At 35.7% G+C, this 21,262-nt stretch overlaps 1 protein-coding gene across 6 annotated transcripts in view; it reads right to left on the bottom strand.

Annotated features, from left to right (window-relative positions):
- The window catches only part of LOC131682485 (RB1-inducible coiled-coil protein 1), an 84,597-nt gene extending 76,629 nt beyond the window's left edge, over positions 1–7,968 (bottom strand). For 5 of the 6 annotated variants that reach the window (XM_058963981.1, XM_058963984.1, XM_058963978.1 and 2 more), the window contains exon 1: positions 7,814–7,968. The gene's annotated coding sequence lies outside the window, so the exon portion shown is untranslated. Of the gene's footprint in view, positions 1–6,834; positions 7,319–7,813 lie in introns of those variants that run through there. The other variant, XM_058963979.1, reaches the window with a different exon arrangement.
- Between the last annotated feature and the right edge of the window lie 13,294 nt (positions 7,969–21,262).

The following is a 21,262-nucleotide window of genomic DNA, read 5'->3' as shown; positions in this document are numbered from 1 at the left end:
ATACATACACACACAGACATTTGCCGAACTCGTCGAGCTGAATCGAATGGTATATGTCACTCGGCCCTCCGGGCCTCCATTAAAAAGTCGGGTTTCAGAGCAATTGCGATACCTTTCTATTGAGAAAGGCAAAAATGTTTTCCCGTAGTTTGTTACGTAATAAGGGAGGGGGGTATAGAGAAATTTGTGACATTTTCTTACATGATGGAAAGGGAGTCAATTTTAGGCATTTTTTTGCGTTACGTAATTTATGAATGGTCCCCAAAGTTGGAACTCAAAAAAGCCAAAAAAATGAATATTCTAAAAGTACATGCTTTTAAAAATATCTGTGCGAAATTTCATCCATAACAGAACACTAGATTTTAAATTACAGCCGTTTGCAGCGCGCTGGTTCTTCTACGTATGAAATGGACACAAAACTTTAAACGCAATTATCTCGGAATGAAGCTTTTTGAAAAGTACCGTTGCGGTGCATGTGCTATTTCAAAAACGATTCATCAGACCATCATTTTTTAATTGTTTGTATTTACGTTCTTGTGTGCTGTAACGGTTCCTTTTTCGGTTTTGTTTAAAATTTTGAACGCCACAAAGCTCAATTTTTTGGTCAATGTGCTGTTTTCTGCAAGAAAATTTTTTTTTATTGAGAAACCGATCCGTTCAAATACGCCACAATAAATTTTTCTTCAATGATCTTTTTAGTTATTGGATTTCAGGCTTGGAGAGCGTTCACCGCAAATCCCTTAATTCACACACTGAAAAATAGTGGAAAAATAAGTGTCCTACTCTTGCCAAAAAAACGATTGTATACTATTCCCCCGAAAATCATTCCCCAGAAAGTCATTCCCCAGAATTCCACCCCCCAGAATGTCATCCCCCAGAATATACTATTCCCCAGAAAGTCATTCCCCGGAATGTACCATTCCCCAGAACTCCATTCCCTAGAATGCACCATTTCCCAGAAAGTCATTCCCCAGAAAAGTTTTACTTTCCATCGAACGACATTCCCACTTACATCGAACGACATTCTTCTCTTTCGATTCGGTCACATTTGAAATGATTTGCATTGTATTGAAACCGGAAGTTAAGATGACATTATTTATTCCGAATTAAAATAAAGAATTTGCAATTCATGTTGTGTTTAATATTGGAATGAAAATTTGGTTCTACGACTTTACCATTCGAAAGAAACTACAATACCAAAGTGTTTTCCCCAAAAATAACTGTTCTCCAGAAAGCAACAATTCCTACAAAACAATATTCCAGCATATACTCTTTCTCGGAAAAGCCTCATCTAGAATAAACCAATGCATAAACATGTAAGATGAGGAAAACGCCCATATTGCTTTGAATTGGAAACAATCTTTCAGAATGTTAACCATTTTACTGCCCTCAAAGAGTCCACTGCTAGCAATATTAGACAATAGCAGTATTTTTACGTTTCATTTGATAATATAAACATACAAGTTGCCATTTGGCAAAAACCATAAAAAGTGGGAGCCCGTTTCCGAGGATCAAAAAGAATGAAACAGTCTTATGTAAATAAGGTTATGTGGTGAAACCAAAACTTTGTACATTACATAAATCAAAAAACTGATGCGGTGTTAAACTGCTAAGGATGAGCCGCAGAAACCAGTGACTCCTCGCAAACAAGCCAGTTATTCATTCGTATACCCGATTTACTCGAACACAGGAATTAATTCCTTCTTCCAAACATGAGCAGTTCTTTGAATCTTTATGCCAAATAACTCTTGCAGGCACGCCTGTGATCTTTTCGTCTCCCCTGTTTATTTAAACTTAGGTGTTGATTCCTTCTTTCGAGCTTTCCTTCAATTTATATAAAAATCAAAAGGAGTGCACTTGCATTGGTAATGTTTCGTACGTTAATGTACGATCCACCCGATTGCTCGGTTTACTCAAACATGTGGCACTAAATACACTCGAAAGTAAATGGTAAATTATTCCTATACTACACGACTCTTATGACAAATATCCAACTACCATATATTGTCTTATGTCAAACGATATTATGCCAAGCAAGGTAATCTTGTTCAGAAGCTAGGGCAATTTTTATAGTTTTATGTTTCACTGTCAGTACTGATTATTTTCATTTGAATACATTTTCTAAAAGAGTTTTCCTTCCTTTCCTTTGAGTTTCCTTTTTTGAAATATTTGTTTTGATATTGAACTTTTGAACTTGCGCAATGTTTATGTAGTCTTTCGAGATAGTGACTACGATCGAAGTTTCTTATTTTGATCGTATTCATATGACGGCCATATCAGACTTTCTGGTTGACGGCCCCGGTTACCAAGAAAATGCCGCCAGATTATTCATACAGATCTCTACGACGTTACCAATGGGTCCGGTTAGTCTTCCGCTTGAAACCGTTGACCACCCTTTTTGTCATCGTTGCGGCTTCCGGATTTCGGCTTCTTCCCAATCCAGACCTTTTGCCTATAACCCATACCTGAAACTCTTTAATTACGTTGGTGAAAGTTGAAATGGACATTTTTAACAATCTAGCTAATTTGGAGTTTGTGAAAAGCGCGAGCAAAGATTTGATAGGTTACTTTTCATTTGAAGATTATTTTATGAACTGTTACCAATGTAAAACAAGGTTTTTTTTTTAATAACCAGAAGATCTGGGTTGTAGAGAATCGAAAGCCGAAAGCCGCAGCGACGACAAAAAGGGTTGCTATTGGTTTCTAGCGGAATTCAAAACGCTCCGATGTCACAAACAGGCGGGGAGTGTCATTGGAGTTCTTTATGAAATATCCAGTTTGGAAGGCTTTCTGTATATGTAGCTTTAAAGGCGGAATTTGCGTTGTAACCGGGACCGTCAAGCAGGAACGTTTTCAATCATTTTGCCATTCGAATACGATAAATGGAACGCATCAAATAAGAAGCTTTGATCCGTGTCACTATCTCTAAAATCTGAAAAATAAACTTTCAAAACTCAACTCAAAATGACATTTCATGTTTTAAAGAAGGGGATTTGTTTTATAAAATGTATTCATATTACAAACTATCAGTACCAACAGTGCAACACAACACTTGAAGAATTGTCCCAACTTTTGAGCAAGACTATCCTGTTCGGCATGAAGTCTTTTGGCACAACATCATCTGACATACTACATTATTTAGTAGTTGGCCATTTGGCATAACGGTCGTGTAGTATAAGCACAGACCAACAGACATAACACTATGATGAATTCCCTACAAAATATCGTTCCACTAATTTGGCCAAACCACTAGCTACACCTTTTATTCACGGTTTCAACTGCTCATTTACAAATTAGTTAACCCTCAGGCCCAGAAACAATTGGTATATCCCCCGTATGCTTTCGCATATGTCAGTGGCACCATAATCGCAAATGCTATAACAGTCCCAACTAAAAATATATTCAATTCAAAATGACCGCTAACATTGGCGAATAATTGTTGTCGAGTATTATGTCTGTAACTCTGTGGTATAAGTACCATTTGGCGTAAGGTATGAAAATACCGAATGTATTTAGTGCAAACTGTTTGAATAAACCGAGCAAGCGGGTATATCGTACATTGGCGTACGAAGCATTCCCAATACAAAATAAAGATAAATGATCTAAAAACACACCAAACCGTTTGTGAAAATGTGCCTTCATTTCGATTTGAATATAGATTCAAGGAAAGCTCGAAAGAAAAAATCAAAACCTATGTTTGAATAAATCGAGCAGACGAAAATATCACAAGTTTGCTTGCAAGGGTTACTTGGCATACAAATTCAAAGAACTGCTCATGTTTGAAAGAAGGAACCAAGTCCTATGTTCGAGTAAACAGGCCGCCGCTTTCGATGGCACATCCACAGCAGCTTAACACCGCATAAGTTCCTTGAATTAGGTAAGCGCAAACCTTTGGCTTTACCACAATAAATGAATAAAACATTTACTTTTCTGGGGAATGGGGCATTCTGGATAATGGTTTTCTAGGGAATGGTACATTCTGGGAAATGTCTTCCTGGCGAATGGTACATTCTGGGCAAGGGAATTCTGGGGAATAGCTTTCTGGGAAATGGCTTTCGGGGAAATGGTATACAACCAAAAAAACAGGTTACAGTTAGGTTGAAAGTAAAACTTTTAAACTAATCAAGAATAATAATCAAAATGAACATTTTACTTTTAAGCTATTGAAGAATAATAAGGAGCGGGAAGGAGAAAATCCGATGTCCAACTTTTCAGCGCTAAGATAAGTCGCAAATGCACAAATAGCGTGAGAATAATTTTCCAGATAAAATTTATCCGATTTGTACCTTCTTATCGTTGAAATCGACAAAAGAGTCACAATATACACTTCATTTGCCAAGAAAACCGACAAGTAAGTATGATAGACTTCTTTTGTCGTATTTTAGAATAGCGCCAGCAAGTCTGATAGAGCAAAATGGATACCGTAATAAACTCATTCGCTCATTCAACGGCGGATTTATCTATCCGGAGAAATAATGCGTTGTGCAGTGAAAACCCGTTTTAATCAGCCCCTAATTTTGTCAGCTTTTCGACCGGATTTCATCAACAATCCATAAATAACGTAGTTAACGCGAACTGAGAATTTAAATATTTGTGAGATTTAGAATATCCGTACGTGCAAGCAGTTTTTTCATACCCAGACACGAAAAAGTTGATTTTGTAGAAACTGCATCTCCGATTTTCAGCAATGCCTGCATATTTGTTAGGTGCTATTTCGATCGATGTGACTGAAATTGATATACAGCCTTTATCAGCTCCCGATTTTGTCAGCTTTTTTGAGCCGATTTTATCTGTCTCATAAGAAAATCCGCTTGATGGCTTCTAGCAAACGAACCAAACCAAATTCGAGCAAATTCTTTCTTGAGTCTATTTTTTATCTTGGAGATGCAGACTATGCAAAAACAGGTTTTTTCAATTTTGCGCTGTGTGACACCCTTAAACGAAATATATACTAAAATAATTAGAAAGGGTTACGAGGTTATGTCTAGGGACTAAAGAATATTGTAACAGTTTCGTATTTTAAAAAAGAGAAACAATATATTCCGATGGTGTCAATGTCTCCGTTTTGTCAGCCTAAAATTCACCAAGTGACTGGGAGGTGTGAAGTATGTTTTTCAATATTTACAGACACTACTCAACTAAGAGCAAGGAGCTAAAGGTAGAAAGTTTAGAAATGCGTGGAATAGAGTCATATGAGCAAGCTCAGAGCGATCTGGCTACTTAACATTTTGTCTTCCACCGCAAGAGGCAGGATATTTTGGTATTTGAAATGCGAATCATCTGAGTGTGCGGCACACCCGGACAAGCGTAAAGTGACAGTACTTCATGCTGTCGAAACCGACCAAAAAGTTAGGTTACGGAAAATTTCCACATTGAGCACTTTTACGACATTAAAACTCTTGAATGAGTTTAGTGTCCCTAACAAATTGCCTGCCAGAGTGTTTTATTTGATCGACTATTGTGTTTGCCTCAGCAGCTAGTCACATGAGTTGTTTATTTACATAGTGTCGACAGCTTTCATCCAAAGCTGTGTATATGGACCCCCATAATGATACATGATAACCGTTACAACAGTTAAAAATTGTCTCAATAGTTGTTAATAAAAAAGGGCTGATCAAAACGGATCTTCATGCAATACCATGGAGATAGTGGCTTGAAAACCTCTTCCGGGTAAAGGTAGTACTTTTCATAGTGATACACTGCCTATAATCGCAAGTCAGTCCCATGTAGATATGGAATCCCATAGAACATGGGACTGACTTGCGATTATGAGCAGTACACGTACACACAATTACTTTTACATTGAACTTGCTACCTTCGTACAATAGAGATGCTGTAACTTCTGTCGCTTCTCATTTATGTGGGGGAAGAAAAGAGATAACTGTCTTCTTTATATGTAGTCTTCGGTAACATTAAGAACCTCTCTTTTCTACTTCCTCATTCAATTATTACAACGTTACTATAAAACTTACTACCAATTTTCCAACACATATCTAAAGACAATGGTTTTCTTTAGAATATTATTCGAAGAGTTTGGAGGTAAACATTAAAGTGGCCGTGTAATGATCAGAATAGAAAGTGAATTTAGGTGTTTGAATCATGAGCAATACATAGTGTATGAAAATTGCGATACCGCAACTACGGCAGATTACAGTGTATAGTACGATAGCCGGAAGAGAGACTAACTAAAGTTATTTTCAGCACATAACCTGGACAAGATTGGTCAACCGAGCAAGATGCATGGTTAGACAGAGCAAAAAGGCTAACCATTGCAGCCCTATATCAAGTAAACTGGTCACGATTCAGGACACCCGGAATCGCCCACGATGATTAATAATTAGAGTATCGTATCAAAACTGAAGATTAATATCTCTTTACGTTAATAAATCGTTCTTGAAGTTGCCTTTCTGAACAAAGCCTTATTCTCTTTAATATGTTTCTGGAAATTTTTAGGAAGTTTTCAGAGAAATGTTACTGCAGTACATTAAAACTACAGACAAAAAATTTAGACTAAGCTGGATGCGTCTGAAGGAACTCATTCCTCTGTTCTTATCGACACTAAACCAAAATCTAACGAAAACAATTCAAAATATTGCATCATTGTAATTATAAGTAAACCATCGAACTCGAGCCATCTGCTTATCAAAATCTAAACAATAAAGACAACAGTTACCAAAAATAAACACAACTTCGCATTGCTTTCCAAGCTGTAAAACAACTCAAACCGCACGTTTCCGGAGAAGTGTTTACATGAAAATGAATGCGATAGATCTCACATTTTCGTCGTCACCGATCACTTATATTCATCATCGCTAGCATTACTAGAGTACTTACGGTCATCAGCTGTTTCTCGTGCCGATTGAGCACAGCGCCCAACACAACTTCTACTTTCCTATTTACTTTCCAAACGAGACACGGTCGCAAGTTTTCTGCGACACCAAACACCACGTCTACGGCTAGTCGATCCTTTGTTCGTGCACTCTTTTCTCCGTTCGACGGTCGATGACGATTATATTGCATTGCCTGCCCACAACCGACAATCATGACAAATTCGCGAAGACGGAATTATTTGTAAACATCGAACGTCAGCGGTTCGTTTTTGCTCAGGCTGTTACCATTCACTAGTGGAGGGATTTTGTTGCAATCGCGCAGTTCCGAAATCGACGTTTTTTTTTGCTTTTGCTAATTGTACAAATGTTAGTTTGCTGTTTGCAATTACGATTCAAGCAAACAGTGGCTCATAGTAACGTGCATTTTGGAAAAATACAACTCGCATTCAATTTTAAACAGCAGCGAAACACAAAATTTCGTTAAATTTCAATGTTTTTATGTTGTGACAACTGTAGAGAAACTCAAGATTTTTACTATTTTGTTTGCAGGAGGACGCAAACAACTGGTTGATTTTCCAAGTATACGACAATTTGGATTTTCAGGCGATCTAATTAATCAATTACCGATTGTAACTCGTTTTTATGCCTACAATCTGTCCACTCATTCATACAAATTCAACAACACTCTCGATTCCAATAATAATCACGAACGAGACGCTGATGGCGTTTCGCCCCTAATGATGATATGGAGCAAACACTAAGCACGAGCGAGACAGCAACCGAAACACAGCAAGAGGGCAACACGCAAAAACGACGAAGGAAGCAGGAAGCACCATCACAGACCGTTCTGAGGTTGAAAAAATGAATTTTTCACCTCACGAATTTCGAACATTAAACACCCATTCGACCTCACCAACTGTCGCAAAACATTCCCCAACACGCTAGCTAACAATTCACACTAAAATTAAACCGAAAACTCTCACCTTCGGAAGGAAATTTTTCTTCGTTTTACGCGCAGCGAAATATCAGACTTTTGCTTTTCAAAATGGATAGCAAGAAAAATAAAATTATTATGAAGCAGCTTGTGAACGCAGTCGATCAACCAAACGCGAACAAAGAAAGAAAGAGAACTAATGCAAAGCTCTTCAGCGTGGGAACGAGAAAGCAATGAACCAAAACAGCTGACAGCCCAGTTTGCTCGTTTGGATGCAGAGTTGCTAGCCAATTTTGTAGATAGTTAGATATGGTTCATTCAAAGTCCCTCTATAATATAAATTATAAGGACTTTTTGGTTCATTATTTAAGAAAAGGGATAATAATTATTTTGGCAATTTATGTGAGTTAATAAGGTTAAATCAAATATAAATATGTATTTGGTTAAATACTGTTTAAAAATGAGAACTTCAATTAACCTATACATTGCAATGCAATAATCAATGTCGAAAATGACTTCAGGTTATTTTCTTTTAACCCTCGAAGAGCAAGAGGTTTGAGAGGTCTGGCTATTTATCAATTTGGAATTTGGAATGGACTTGTAATTAGAAATAGAAATCATCGAGCGTTTACATGCTTTCCATTCTCCAACTGATAAAACGATTTAAAAAATCATTTGAGTTCACTGGGCCTTACGAGCGATGCTTCTTGAAATTATAATTCCAGCTTACTATTTTGAATGTTAATTAGCAAATTCGTAAAATCGGTATATGAATCTGTGTTGTGTATCATATATCTGTATTCTCTACAGGAAACACATATATACGTTTAAACATGAGAAAATAAAAGCAAATTTGTGAAAAATGGCAGCTCTGTTTGAAAGGAATATCGATGGTTGACTGTCAGATCAAATGTCATCGCAATGAGCACAGCCCTATTGAATCGATGAAATAACTCCCAGTCAACTTTTCCTGCTTAAAAGCGAGCTGCCAGCGGATTCAGGCGTAAAACAAATAAACCCACACTGCAAAAAACTTTACCCATTTTATATATTCAAATTGTCCATTTTTGGAAGTTATCAAAAGAATAGATACTTTGTTGTTTCTAACAATGGGCACTTTTTATCCATTTCACAACAACTCAATGAAGTAATGCCAATGGGTACATTGATCCTGATAATGGGTGTAAAATCCTTCAAGAAAAATTATTCGAGCGAATCAACTTGCAATCTATGGATCGTACCGGAACCTGCAAATTATCGGCTCGTCGCCAAAACCGTGGCGGAATCGAAACATTTCGGCAATGCTCCGAAAACAACGGCAGTTTAAACAATATTGCAAATATGAGGCGCTTCGGCAATTTGGAATGTTTTGGAAACCAACAACGATATTCTAACCAGTGACCGGTTTTATTTAGTTTTGTGGTTTTAGAATATCCATATTGAGATTTGTATACTCCTATCAGAGCGAAATAATGTGAAATGGATGTTTTATGTATTTATATTTAAATTCAGAAATAATTCAATTTTAATATTTTTCATTCTGGGGCGATTTTGGTGAATGGATATTTTTACGCATTTTGTTGTAACGATTTCGCACTGTCAAACGCAAGGCGGCTTATGAATGAAAAGTGGCAATATGGAATTGAACAAAATATTCCCAATATTCAGAATAACAATTATTGTTTCCTTTAATAAAAATCACGAAAACCAGTTTGATTTCTCGACAAACATATGATTAGTGCTCAAAAGCTAGCTGTCAAAATTCACTTTGAGGGGAAATTCCGAACGAGCTGTTATATGCCCAGCACAGCCATTGATAGAAAACAAAAGAAAAAAGTTTTCTCTTTCGTTGACTGTGCTTGGGTAAAATAGTTTCTACAAAATTCCTCCACAAAGTGGATTTTGACACTAAGCTTTTGAGTCCTAATCAAATGCTTGTCGTGATTTTGTCTCCTGAAGCAGGCCACCCCATTTATTGAAGCATGAATTCACTTCAGTGATGTGTTTTAATACATAGGGTAGATCATATCGTATAGGGGAGACCGGGGAAAGTCAATACGATTTCATATTTTAAGCTAAAATTCAAAAGATTGTCCTTTTTTCAGAATACTAATTGCACTAAATTGTAGCTTACATCCTCTCTACAAAAAACTGACTTTATGCAATTTCGAGAAAATGCTATTTCCATCTGTATTTGTTTTTTTATCAACTTACCCCGGACCCTGGGTCGATTGATACACCACACAGGGTAAGTTAATACTAAAAGAAAATTCATGGTAATTGGGTCATTAAATGAAAAAAATCTTTTTTTTTATTACATACATCGATAAAGCTGATTTTCGTGATTACAACAATGTTTTTTTCCAACTCAGGAAACGTGAAAATAAAATTTAAATTTAAAATAAAGAAATATGTCGACAGTCTTGATTTGACACTATCAGCAGCATTTGACATACCGAATTTAACGACAACCCAGTTAAGCTCAGCCGGAAATGAACCGGAATTCTGGCTGGTTCCAGTTCGTATTCCGGCTCCAGTGACACAACCGATTCTAGTTAGAATCGGTTGTTGCACTGGAGCCGGAATACGAACTGGAACCAGCCAGAATTCCAGTTCATTTCCGGCTGAACTTTACTGGGAAATGATACGCTGTTAGAAAAAATGAATACATGTTTTCCCGGTTTTCCAAGGGTTATTTTTATTTGACATAAACACCATCCAATGCATATGGTTTTTTTTCATTTTGGGTGATGTCTTGATAGGCAAGATGTAAACAATCGCAGTTTTCCTATGTATGGTTGTCTATGTTTACATAACATTTATTTAAAAAATAAAAAAAAAATCGTTTGCCTTTCTCATATAAAGAAAGGCTATGCAATCACTCCAAAAATCGATTTCCTAACCGAGTGTCATATCCCATTCGATTCAGTTCGTCGAGATCGCAAAATGTCTGTGTGTGTATGGATGTGTGTGTGTCAAATAATGTCACTCAATATTCTCAAAGATGGCTGAACGGATTTGCACAAACTTAGTTTCAAATGAACGGAATAACGCTCCCATAAGACGCTATTGAATTTTAAGTTGATCGGACTTTCGGTTCCGGTGTTACGGGCTGAAGAGTGTGGCCACACAGCACTGATGGCCAATCGAATTAGTTTTCACCACATTGGTTTTCCACCAAACTCTTAACCGATTTTTGCAAACTTGAATTCAAATGAAAGATATAATACTCCCAATGACTGCTATTGAATTTCATTCAGTTCTGACTTTTAGCTCCGGAGTTACAGGTTGGTTATTGCGGTCACATAGTAATTTCTCATATGAATCGGTACAATCGTAATACCTCATAGGTTTAAAATCTATTTAAATGAACTTTAAATTACTTCGATTTGCAGACCTAAATCACTGATGGCGAATCAAAGATTATTGGAATATATTGTCCACTATCAATAATTCCGGAAGTTCCGGGTTCCGGGCATATTTTAGATTGAAAGCAGTGATGACTGAACCAATTTTCACTAACCTAGTCCCAAATGGATGGTATAATCTGAAGTTTGGTGTTGAACGTCCCATCTACTCCTCCACCTCCTACCTCTCAACCACCCTTCTCTTTCTCTCACCACCTCCCTCAAACCAACCTCCCACCTGCATTCCCTTCATCCACCCCATACACTAAAATAAGTTAGATGATTCCCGATGCCTTCTCCCTCTCCCACTAATTATATCCCATTCCTTCTCCACGAGAAAGTTAACATGAAGACAAAATTGAAGTAACGCTGATTAAGCTATATAAATATTATATTTTTGTTTGTTTCAAGTATGTCAGTGTCGACATGTTGCTTATCAGCTTCATGACAGTCGTGCACTTATATATGCTTATAAATTGTGATAAGAATGTAATAGACATTTCCACATTGTTATATTGAGCGTATCCAGGTATTAATTCATAGTTTAGATAAATGAGAAAGGCATAATTGCACCACTAGGTGGATTAAAACAGGTTTTTACGTATTAAAACGATTTATTTTTTTAGATGATGTTGCATTATGTATATTAGACCTAAATTTATCGAATGGAACGGAAAAATATATATAGCTTCATGACCAAATTTACGGCTACCAGTTCATGCATAGACTTTCTGTTCAGTGTATGATTTAGTTATACCACAGATAACAGACGTTTAGGCTTGATTTGAATCGTGTGATACCCGCAGCTGGAATTCCGAATAAATCAGACGTCTGAAACACGTTTGGCAAACGTTTGTAGATGGCGCAGTGATCGATACAATGTAGTTATAGTGGAGCTGTCAAACACGTGTAGCAAACAGTTGCGCAGATGGCAATACTGAATTTCCAACGTCTTTCAATTTGAAAGTTTACACAGGTTTTTGAAGAAATTTTGTTCTGGCCTACCGTTTGTTATCTGTGGTTATACCTAGACTCCATATATTACATACTCCCAATTCGAACATTTCATGTAAGGATGCTAAAAAAACTAACTAATTGTTGTTTCATAACAATGGATTTCTCTTCAACAATTCTCTAAGCTAAAAAGATCAAGCGTCCTGGATTACGCAAAACTCTTGAATTTCTCGGACTTGTCCTGCATGACCACCCGAATAGAAATGTACAGTAACAAAACCTTGATTTTCACTGTGACAGTACAGTATTTTTACAACAATTTACAGTAAGTTTTAGTGTTATGCTACAATACAAAAACAATAAACTTTAACGTTTTTATAGTAAATTTCAATGTAAAATAGACTTTTACAGTGAAAAAGGGGGGTGGTTATTTATCTTAACATTAAAAAAATCAGTTTTTCTCCATACATTTTTTTCTCGAAAACAGTAAAATTTAATGTGAATGCACTGTATCAGTTTTTTGCTGAACAGTGAAATTTATTGTTACATGAAATTTTATTGTAAATCTACTGTGAGAACTTGGCATCGAACAATGTTGAAACAGTAATAACTATAATATTTATTATTTTATTATTGTTTGTAGGGTAAATGCTATTGTAAAATTCTATCCGGGCAAGCGTCCCGAAAAGTTTTACGCATTTTCCAATATGCCAATTTTTATAACAAAACACCCATTCATATTGTGCAATACACTCAAAAAATGATTCAAACAACGTGCGGAACGTGCAATTTATTTATGTCGGAACCGACAGCATAAGTCATTAAATTCACTTTACGCTTGTCCGGGCATGCCGAAGACTCAGGTGATTCGCGTTTAATGTCAAAAGATCCTGACTCCTGCGTTGCAGAAGACAAAGAGTTAAGTAGCCGGGAAACTCTGAGCTTGTTCATTGACCCTACTCCACGCATTTCTAAACTTTCTTACTTCAAATCCTTGCTCTTCCTTGAGTACTATGGCTCTTAATAGTTGAAAAATACTTCACCTTCCAGTTCCTTGCTAATAATATGTCGTTACAATATAAAAAAGGAAAAAGATTGACTCACTATAAGTCGTTAACGTTAAAAGGAAAAAACGGTTAATGTTAATCACGTCACACAAAAATCCCACCTAAAACATCAGTCTATCTCTTTTAGTATTAGTTAGCAGTAATATGGCTCATACCGGCTTGAACCTCCGTTCGAACCGGTCACAAATCTTGATAGCTCCTGGTTTACCTAGAGTTTTTCAACAGCAACAGTCTTTCTCAAGACTACCTATATTTTTTCGACAATTAGTCTTTCTCAAAAGTACCTACTTTTTCTACTCATTCAGTCTTTTTCAAGACTAAAACATTTTTCAAGAACAATTCAGCGTAAAGAAATACTTAATTCTTCCAACATGCCTGGGTCCTCCCAGAAAGGCCGTGTGCCAAATATTAAAAATGAACGAGAAAGGGTGGCTTCTCCACCCGCAGCAACTCATTCGATGTTTTATCCGAATGTGAAGATAACGAAATTTCTAAATTTCCTCGCATTGTGCACAATTCCAATGAGAAGAAAAAGCAATCACCTCCGTCGATAACAGTGATGATTTCCGACTTCAAGGCCTTTCGAACTGAGCTTTCGACGTTCCTTCCGGACGTGAAAGTCTCTTTTCAGATTGGCAGAAGAGGAGAATGTCGAGTTACAACGGAGGAATTGAATGGCCACAAACGACTACTCCAGTATCATACGGAGAAGTTATATAAATTTTATCCATATGATTTCAAGACAGATAGACCATTCAAGGCTGTCTTGAAAGGGCTACCACAAGGTAAAAGTTTGGATGAAATATCCAACGAATTGAAAAAATTCCTTGGCTTTTCTTCTTCACAAGTTATTCTTATGAAGAGAAAGGCTAGCGGCGATAACATGTCAGTACGCTCTGGAATTATCCAGGAGCTCTATTTAATTTATTTTACCCGTAATGAGGTTAATAATTTAAAAAAGCACGTTTTATGTTCCACGTGCGAGTAAAGTGGGAACATTATAGACAACATGGGGGCAGAATTCAAAATCTGACCCAGTGTCGTAGATGCCAAGGCTTTGGGCATGGCACAAAAAATTGTCATTTGGATTCCAAATGTATGATCTGTGGTGATAAATCTCACACGAAAGATACTTGTCCGGTGAAAAAAACCACCAAAAGTTTCAAATGCGCTAATTGTAGCGAAAATCATAAATCGAATTTCTGGGGTTGTCCAGTTCGAGAAAAAATTATAAATTTTCGTTCTAGACAACAAAAACAACAAATAAAAAATGTACCTACATCTTCAGGTACACTTCAAGAAAACACGTCCAAACGTGTTAATCCGATTCAAAATAGATTAAAAACTTCTTCTACCTCCGTCATACCATCCTACAATGGTGTGTCATCTTATGCTTCAGTGGTAGGTCACAAGGCCACAATAACGGCTACCGTTACCACGCCTACAAACTCGTTTGTACCCAACGCTTCCTTTAGTCCATTGCATGTAGGTAGCATAACAGAAGAAAAATTAAAGTACTTGCAAGACTCTATGTTACCTATAATGATTGCTATGTTAAATTCTACCTGCACGTTTGAAGTTTTTCAAGCGGGGTGGGAATTGGGAGTAATGAAATTAAAGTTTAACAAAGACTTTAAATAATCATTTAAATTTATTAAATTGGAATGCTCGCTCATTAAAAACGTGCGAAAACAAATTTTTCAACTTCTTGAGGATACATAATGTGCATATAGCCGTTACGACCGAAACTTTTTTAAAACCAAATATTAAATTGAAGAGTTACTCTAATTTTGTTATTCATCGATTTTATCAAATTGTTGGATTCGGCGGAGGAATCGCAATAGCGGTATCGAAGTTGAAACTGATCTTGGTATCATTTTTATTGCTGCAGCCTATTTGCCTTTTCAGTGCACTGGCGAGCAAATTAATTTCTTGAAAGGAGACTTACAAAAACTTACAAGAAATCGGTCGAAATTCTTCATAATCGGTGATTTTAACGCCAAACACCGAGCCTGGAATAATGCTCAAAGCAATTCCAACGGTAAACTACTTTTTAATGATTGCTCTGCTGGTTATTATTCAATTTTGTTCCCGAATGGTCCTACGTGCTATTCGTCTGTAAGGAATCCATCAACAATTGATTTGGTTTTGACAGATCAAAGTCGCCTTTGTAGCGAATTGATTACACATGCTGACTTTGATTCTGATCATCTTCCAGTAACTTTTTCACTTTCCCGAGAAGCTGTTTCCAATCCCATTAGCGCAGTGTTCAGTTATCACAAAGCGAATTGGGAAAGGTACAAAACTTATATTGAGAACAATTTTAATCATGACCTTGATTTACAAAATAAAGCTGACATTGATACGGCATTACAAAATTTAAGCAATTCTACAGTTGATGCTAGAAATTTATCAGTACCAACAACACAGAAAAAAAATTTAATACTCCTATTATTGACGACGATCTTCAACTTCTGATTCGCTTGAAGAATGTTCGAAGACGTCAAGACGTTCTCGTGATCCTGCTATGAAATGTATCTATCAGGATCTACAAAAATAAATTAAGCATAGATTCACACTCTTAAGAAATGAAAGTTTTGCGAAAGAGGTTGAACAAATCAAGCCAAATTCTAAACCTTTCTGGAAACTTTCTAAGGTTATTAAGAAACCTCAGAAACCAATTCCAGCTTTGAAGGAAGGTGACCATATACTTCTTACAAACGAAGAAAAAGCTCAAAAACTTGCTCAGCAGTTTGAAAGTGTTTATAATTTTAATCTCAAGGTTGTGAGTCCTATTGAAACAGAAGTCTTACAAAAATATAAAAAACGTGTCTCTAGACGATATTGTTGAAACAAACTACGATGAGATCAAATCCATCATGAAAAAGTTAAAAATATGAAAGCTCCAGGTTATGATGGAATTTTCAACATTCTTCTTAAAAACCTTCCCGAAATCACCATGAGATATTTGGTCAAAATATTCAACAAATGTTTTGAATTAGCATACTTCCATGAAAGATTGAAAGGTGCCAAGGTTATTTCTATTTTGAAGCCAGACAAAAACCCAGCAGAAGCATTTAGCTATCGACCGATTAGTTTACTCTCTTCTATTAGTAAATTATTTGAAGAAATCATCCTAACTAGAATGATGTCACATATCAATGAGAATTCTATTTTTCTTCCTGAGCAGTTTGGATTTCGTATTGGACATTCAACTGCTCATCAACTTGTGAGAGTAACTAACATAATAAAGAAGAATATCTCAGAGGGCTGTTCCACTGGAGTTGCTCTTCTAGACAACGAAAAAGGTTTCGACAGTGTTTGGCACAAAGAATTAATTGCCAAAATTTGGGATTTCAATTTTCCAATTTACACAATAAAGATAATTAAAAATTATCTTACTAACTTTACCCTACAGGTTTCTTATCAGAATTGTAAATTTATTAAGCTACCCGTTAAAGCAGGCGTCCCTCAAGGATCAAGCGTCGCACCAATCCTATACAATATTTTTACCTCTGATCTTCCAAATCTACCTACAGGCTGTAAAAAGTCACTTTTCTGTGATGATACTAGCATATCAGCCACTTGTAGGAGTCTTCGTATTATCTGCAGTCGACTGCAACGAAGCTTGAATATTTTCAATGATTACCTGAAAAAATGGAAAATTTCCACTAATGCGGCAAAAACACAATTGATTGTGTTTCCGCATAAGCCAAGAGCTTTTTCTCTTAAACCAAATAATAACCATATTATTAAATTAAATGGTTTGAATTGAACGTGGTAAGATCAAGTTAAATACTTGGGTTTGATTTACGATAAAAAACTTACTTTTAAGGATCACATTGAAGGAATCCAAACAAAATGCAAAAAATATATAAAATGTTTATACCCTCTTATAAATAGGAATTCTAGGCTCTGCCTAAAGAACAAACTATTAATTTATAAACAAATATTGAGACCGGCAATGCTATATGCAGTGCCTTTCTAAGCACATTGTTGTGCTACTAGGAAGAAAACGCTTCAAAGGATTCAGAATAAAATTCTGAAAATGATTTTGAAGCGTCCTCTCTGGTTAAGCACAAATGAGTTGCACAAACTCGCAAACATAGAAACATTACAAATTATGACGAACAGTATTATAAGCAACTTCAATTGCAACGATTAGCTCTGTTTATAGTTTATAAGTTTGTTTATAAGATTTGTTTAGCTCCTTATTCACAAGACAAGTAGGTTTAAAACATCCTGCAAAAAAATACTTAACTGCGAAAGCATATTATATCTTAATAATAATTAACTGAATCATGTAAACAATAGGGAGGAAAAATCTCCACTTGTTGCTGAACACCCAATATACTAAATTAGATATGTAATGCAAACAAAACAATATAATCAAATAGAAAATAATATATAAAAAAGTAATATGGCTAATTTCGTAACGTGTGAACATGCAATGTAAGTAGCACTGATAATCCTTCAAAGGAAATACATTTAAAAAATCGAAATTTATGAAACGCAACCCTTTTATATTTTTTACTGCTACCTAAGGCTCTCGACAATATGGAAAAATGGATTGCAATATGTTTTATGTCTTTATTTTTTGTCCCGATTTTTCAATATTCTCTTGGTCAAGTCTCCCCAGGCCTTGGTCAAGTCCCCCCGCAGTGGGGAGACTTGACCAAATAAATCGTCCACGGAAAGACTTTTATAACTTTTGCAAAAATAAATTATAAATTCTGCAAAAAATCAAGAACACGAATCACCTTTGCACATCATATCTCGATGAGTTTTGAAGAATTGAAAACTTTTTTAGAAAGTTATGCTGGTTTACTGGAAACCTGGTCGAATCTCCCCATGTTCCCCTACATAACTTAAAATTCAATTGTAAATGAGATTTTATATTACATGGAAGAACCGAATATTTCCTTTGGCAAGCTTCCACACCGCTACCTTCAATAATGAAGCTGCTCATTTCGAATATATTTTCGAAACAGACTAACCTATTTTTGCTAAGTGCATCAACCATCGACTGTTCGATAAATACCAAATAGACTAATTTCCACATAGTTGCTAATTGTATTAAATTAATGCCAAGAGATAATTAAAATAATAGAATAGGTTTAAAAGTATAGCAGAGAGCATGGTGTTTCATCATGTTATAGAATTTTGTTGCTGTTAGGGGACCACTAATAATTTATGTTTTAAGGGGAGAGTCTATAGCAAATTGTAACATATGGGAGCAGGAGAGTTGGCTAGAACATAACGTAGAACGCAGCGTTTTCTGAAGACTATAAGACATTAGTCCTCAGATAAGACGATAGTTTTGATAGAATAAAATTCATTCGTGAATTATATTGCAAGATCTTGAAAAAAGTTATAAATTTTTAATGCGACTGTGGTCGTATCCTGCACACAACCGCTTCATTTTTTTTTCTATGGACGGTGAAACGTTTCACAGTTTTAAAACACGAATAAACATCGATTGGAATATTCCCAGCTTCTTGCTAGTGGTACGGTGAGAGAGATTTGGAATTTCTAGGTACGTTCGCAAATTTTGTATACGCCGCTGATGTTCGTCCGTCTCAATTTTCTCAACGATTGCACAAGTGCAGGTGAAACTTACACCATGTAAGCAATACACATGGAACTAGTTTCACCTAAAAAATCAATAGAAAATATCTAATGAAACAAAAAATTACAGCAATTTGAAAGTGATGCAATTTGATTGCGTACACCCTTTAAGCATAAAGATAACTGCACACCCGGATAGAAATTTACAGCAGCATTTACCCCATAAACAATCATAAAACAATGGATATTATGGTCATCATTGTTCCACGCATCGCAGTAGATTTACAATACAATCGCATGTAACAATTAATTTCATTGTCCAGCGAAAAAATGGTACAGTAAAACTACAATAAATATTACTGTCTCGGAGAAAAAAATCTATGGGAAAAAACCAATTTTTTTAATGTTAAGATGCAAAACCACCCCCTTTTTTACTGCAAAAGTCTACTTTACATTGCATACCCATAAAGTTTATTGTTTTTATATTTTGGCGTAACATTACACTTTACTGTAAATTATTGTAAAATTACTGTACTGTCACAGTGAAAATTACAGTTTTGTTATTGTACATTTCTACTCGGGTATTCATCAAATGCGGACACAGTTTTTATTAGCCATATTCTTTTAAAAGGCATTGCTATGCATATTACAAGTCACACATTCACAGTCACTCAATTTTCCCGATCATAATGTAAAGATATCGAAACCAGAAGTAGGGGAGACTGAGGAGACTCGATCCCCGGGGAGACTTGATCCCATCATTGTAACTCAAAGGCGGATCAGAATACATTAATCGAATATACTAGAGAGTTGCGTAGTTTTATCTAAACATAAGTTTCTTTAACACAAAAAAATAAATTGGACATGTGTTACCGAATTTTTACCGATTTAAAGAAAAAAATCTCAGAAGAACTGAAGAAGATTTATTTTCCAAATTTTCAAACTTTTATACAATTGATAAAATTACCCACTGCATACTATACTTTTGCATACAGAAATACAGGAAAATGTCAATTATATGAATACGTTATGATTGAGCTGATTTTTTTGTTCAACTATATTTGTACTAAAATTTTCTGAAATAGATGCTATGGGTTCACTTGATCCCTTCAAATTCGTGGAGATTTGATCCCCTTCGCAATGCTCCATGCACACCACTGAAAATAACCAAATTCACACCAGAACAATTGAAGTCATTGTTGCCATAAAATAACAAAAAAACTGTCAAAAATGAACGCTTCATCATACAAAAACTTAACTGTAAATGTTTACTACAGCATACGTAGCAACCATGCATCCCACATTTGACGTTCCTCAACCATAATAACGACAGCTTTCAAATCATTGCACAGAGATTTGGGGAATTCGTAATAAAAATCAGGTGAGAGATGGGTAATATGTAGTAACAAAAATAGTAATATCCAATCACGACAATTTAATCAATACCACAATACATTTATAACATTGAATGGGGTTAGGTACCTATTTTTGCCCTATTAGGGAGGGTACCACATTATTTCTTTATTAATTTTATTATTTCAGCTTCTTTGCTTTGTTATTAGGAACCTTTTTTTTATTTCGATTATGGAGGTTCTAGCCTTAAGGTCATTCGCCTCTTTTTAAGAGCCAATATAATAATAAAATTGTCTTGAGAATGGTGAAAATCTTCTGTTTGAGCGCAGCAAAAACTCTAATCGAGTACCCCAATTATCGCAACACCATTTGAGCCAATGCGTTGAGCAAAGATGGCAGACGCTGTTCTAACCAAAGGCTTCCGATGGGTAGGATGATAATAGAAACAGGGTAAAAATAGGCTTATTACCCTACATGCTCTTTTAAACACGTTTTCAAAAAATAATCAAGTGTCCCCAAATTAGGGATCGAGTCTCCACTAATCAAATAATTTTCCATTTTTTGTTGTTTTCCAAAAATGCTCATAGCTCATGTCCAGTATAATATTTCCATGTAATTTTTTTATGATTATCAGTCAACCCTAGAAACAATATAAAACTACAAAAAATACATAGTTTCATTCCACGGAGTAGGATTGAAAAATAAAAAAGGGGATCAAGTCTCCTCAGTCTCCCCAAACTAATAAAGAAAGTTTATGCACAGAAAGTTGAAAACCTGATCATAGCAAACCATAGTGAAAAGATTAATGATAAAACACCTCCAGAGATCGGCCAAATGGTTTAAACACACTTTGAAATATTTTTAGTATTTAGTATTTTTAACTGAGCTTTCAACAGCTGAACTTTTGGCAATATCGGATGCATTTTCTTAAGTGGGCATCTTTTATTCACGGGCGCGAGCACTAAATATTAAACTAAATAACACTCTGCAAAACACACAAAAATTGAAAATGACAAATAATTCTCATGGATAACCGAAATTCGGCTGTTCGGTAAATTTTGACGTATTTTCTGTCAAATAAATCATGTCTAGAATAAAACATTATCAGAAGAAAATATTACGAATTTATTATAGTTACAACATGGGTTT

This window comes from Topomyia yanbarensis, chromosome 2, assembly GCF_030247195.1.
Source record: "Topomyia yanbarensis strain Yona2022 chromosome 2, ASM3024719v1, whole genome shotgun sequence".
Lineage (NCBI taxonomy): Eukaryota > Metazoa > Arthropoda > Insecta > Diptera > Culicidae > Topomyia > Topomyia yanbarensis.
This window is presented reverse-complemented; position numbering and strand designations above follow the sequence as displayed.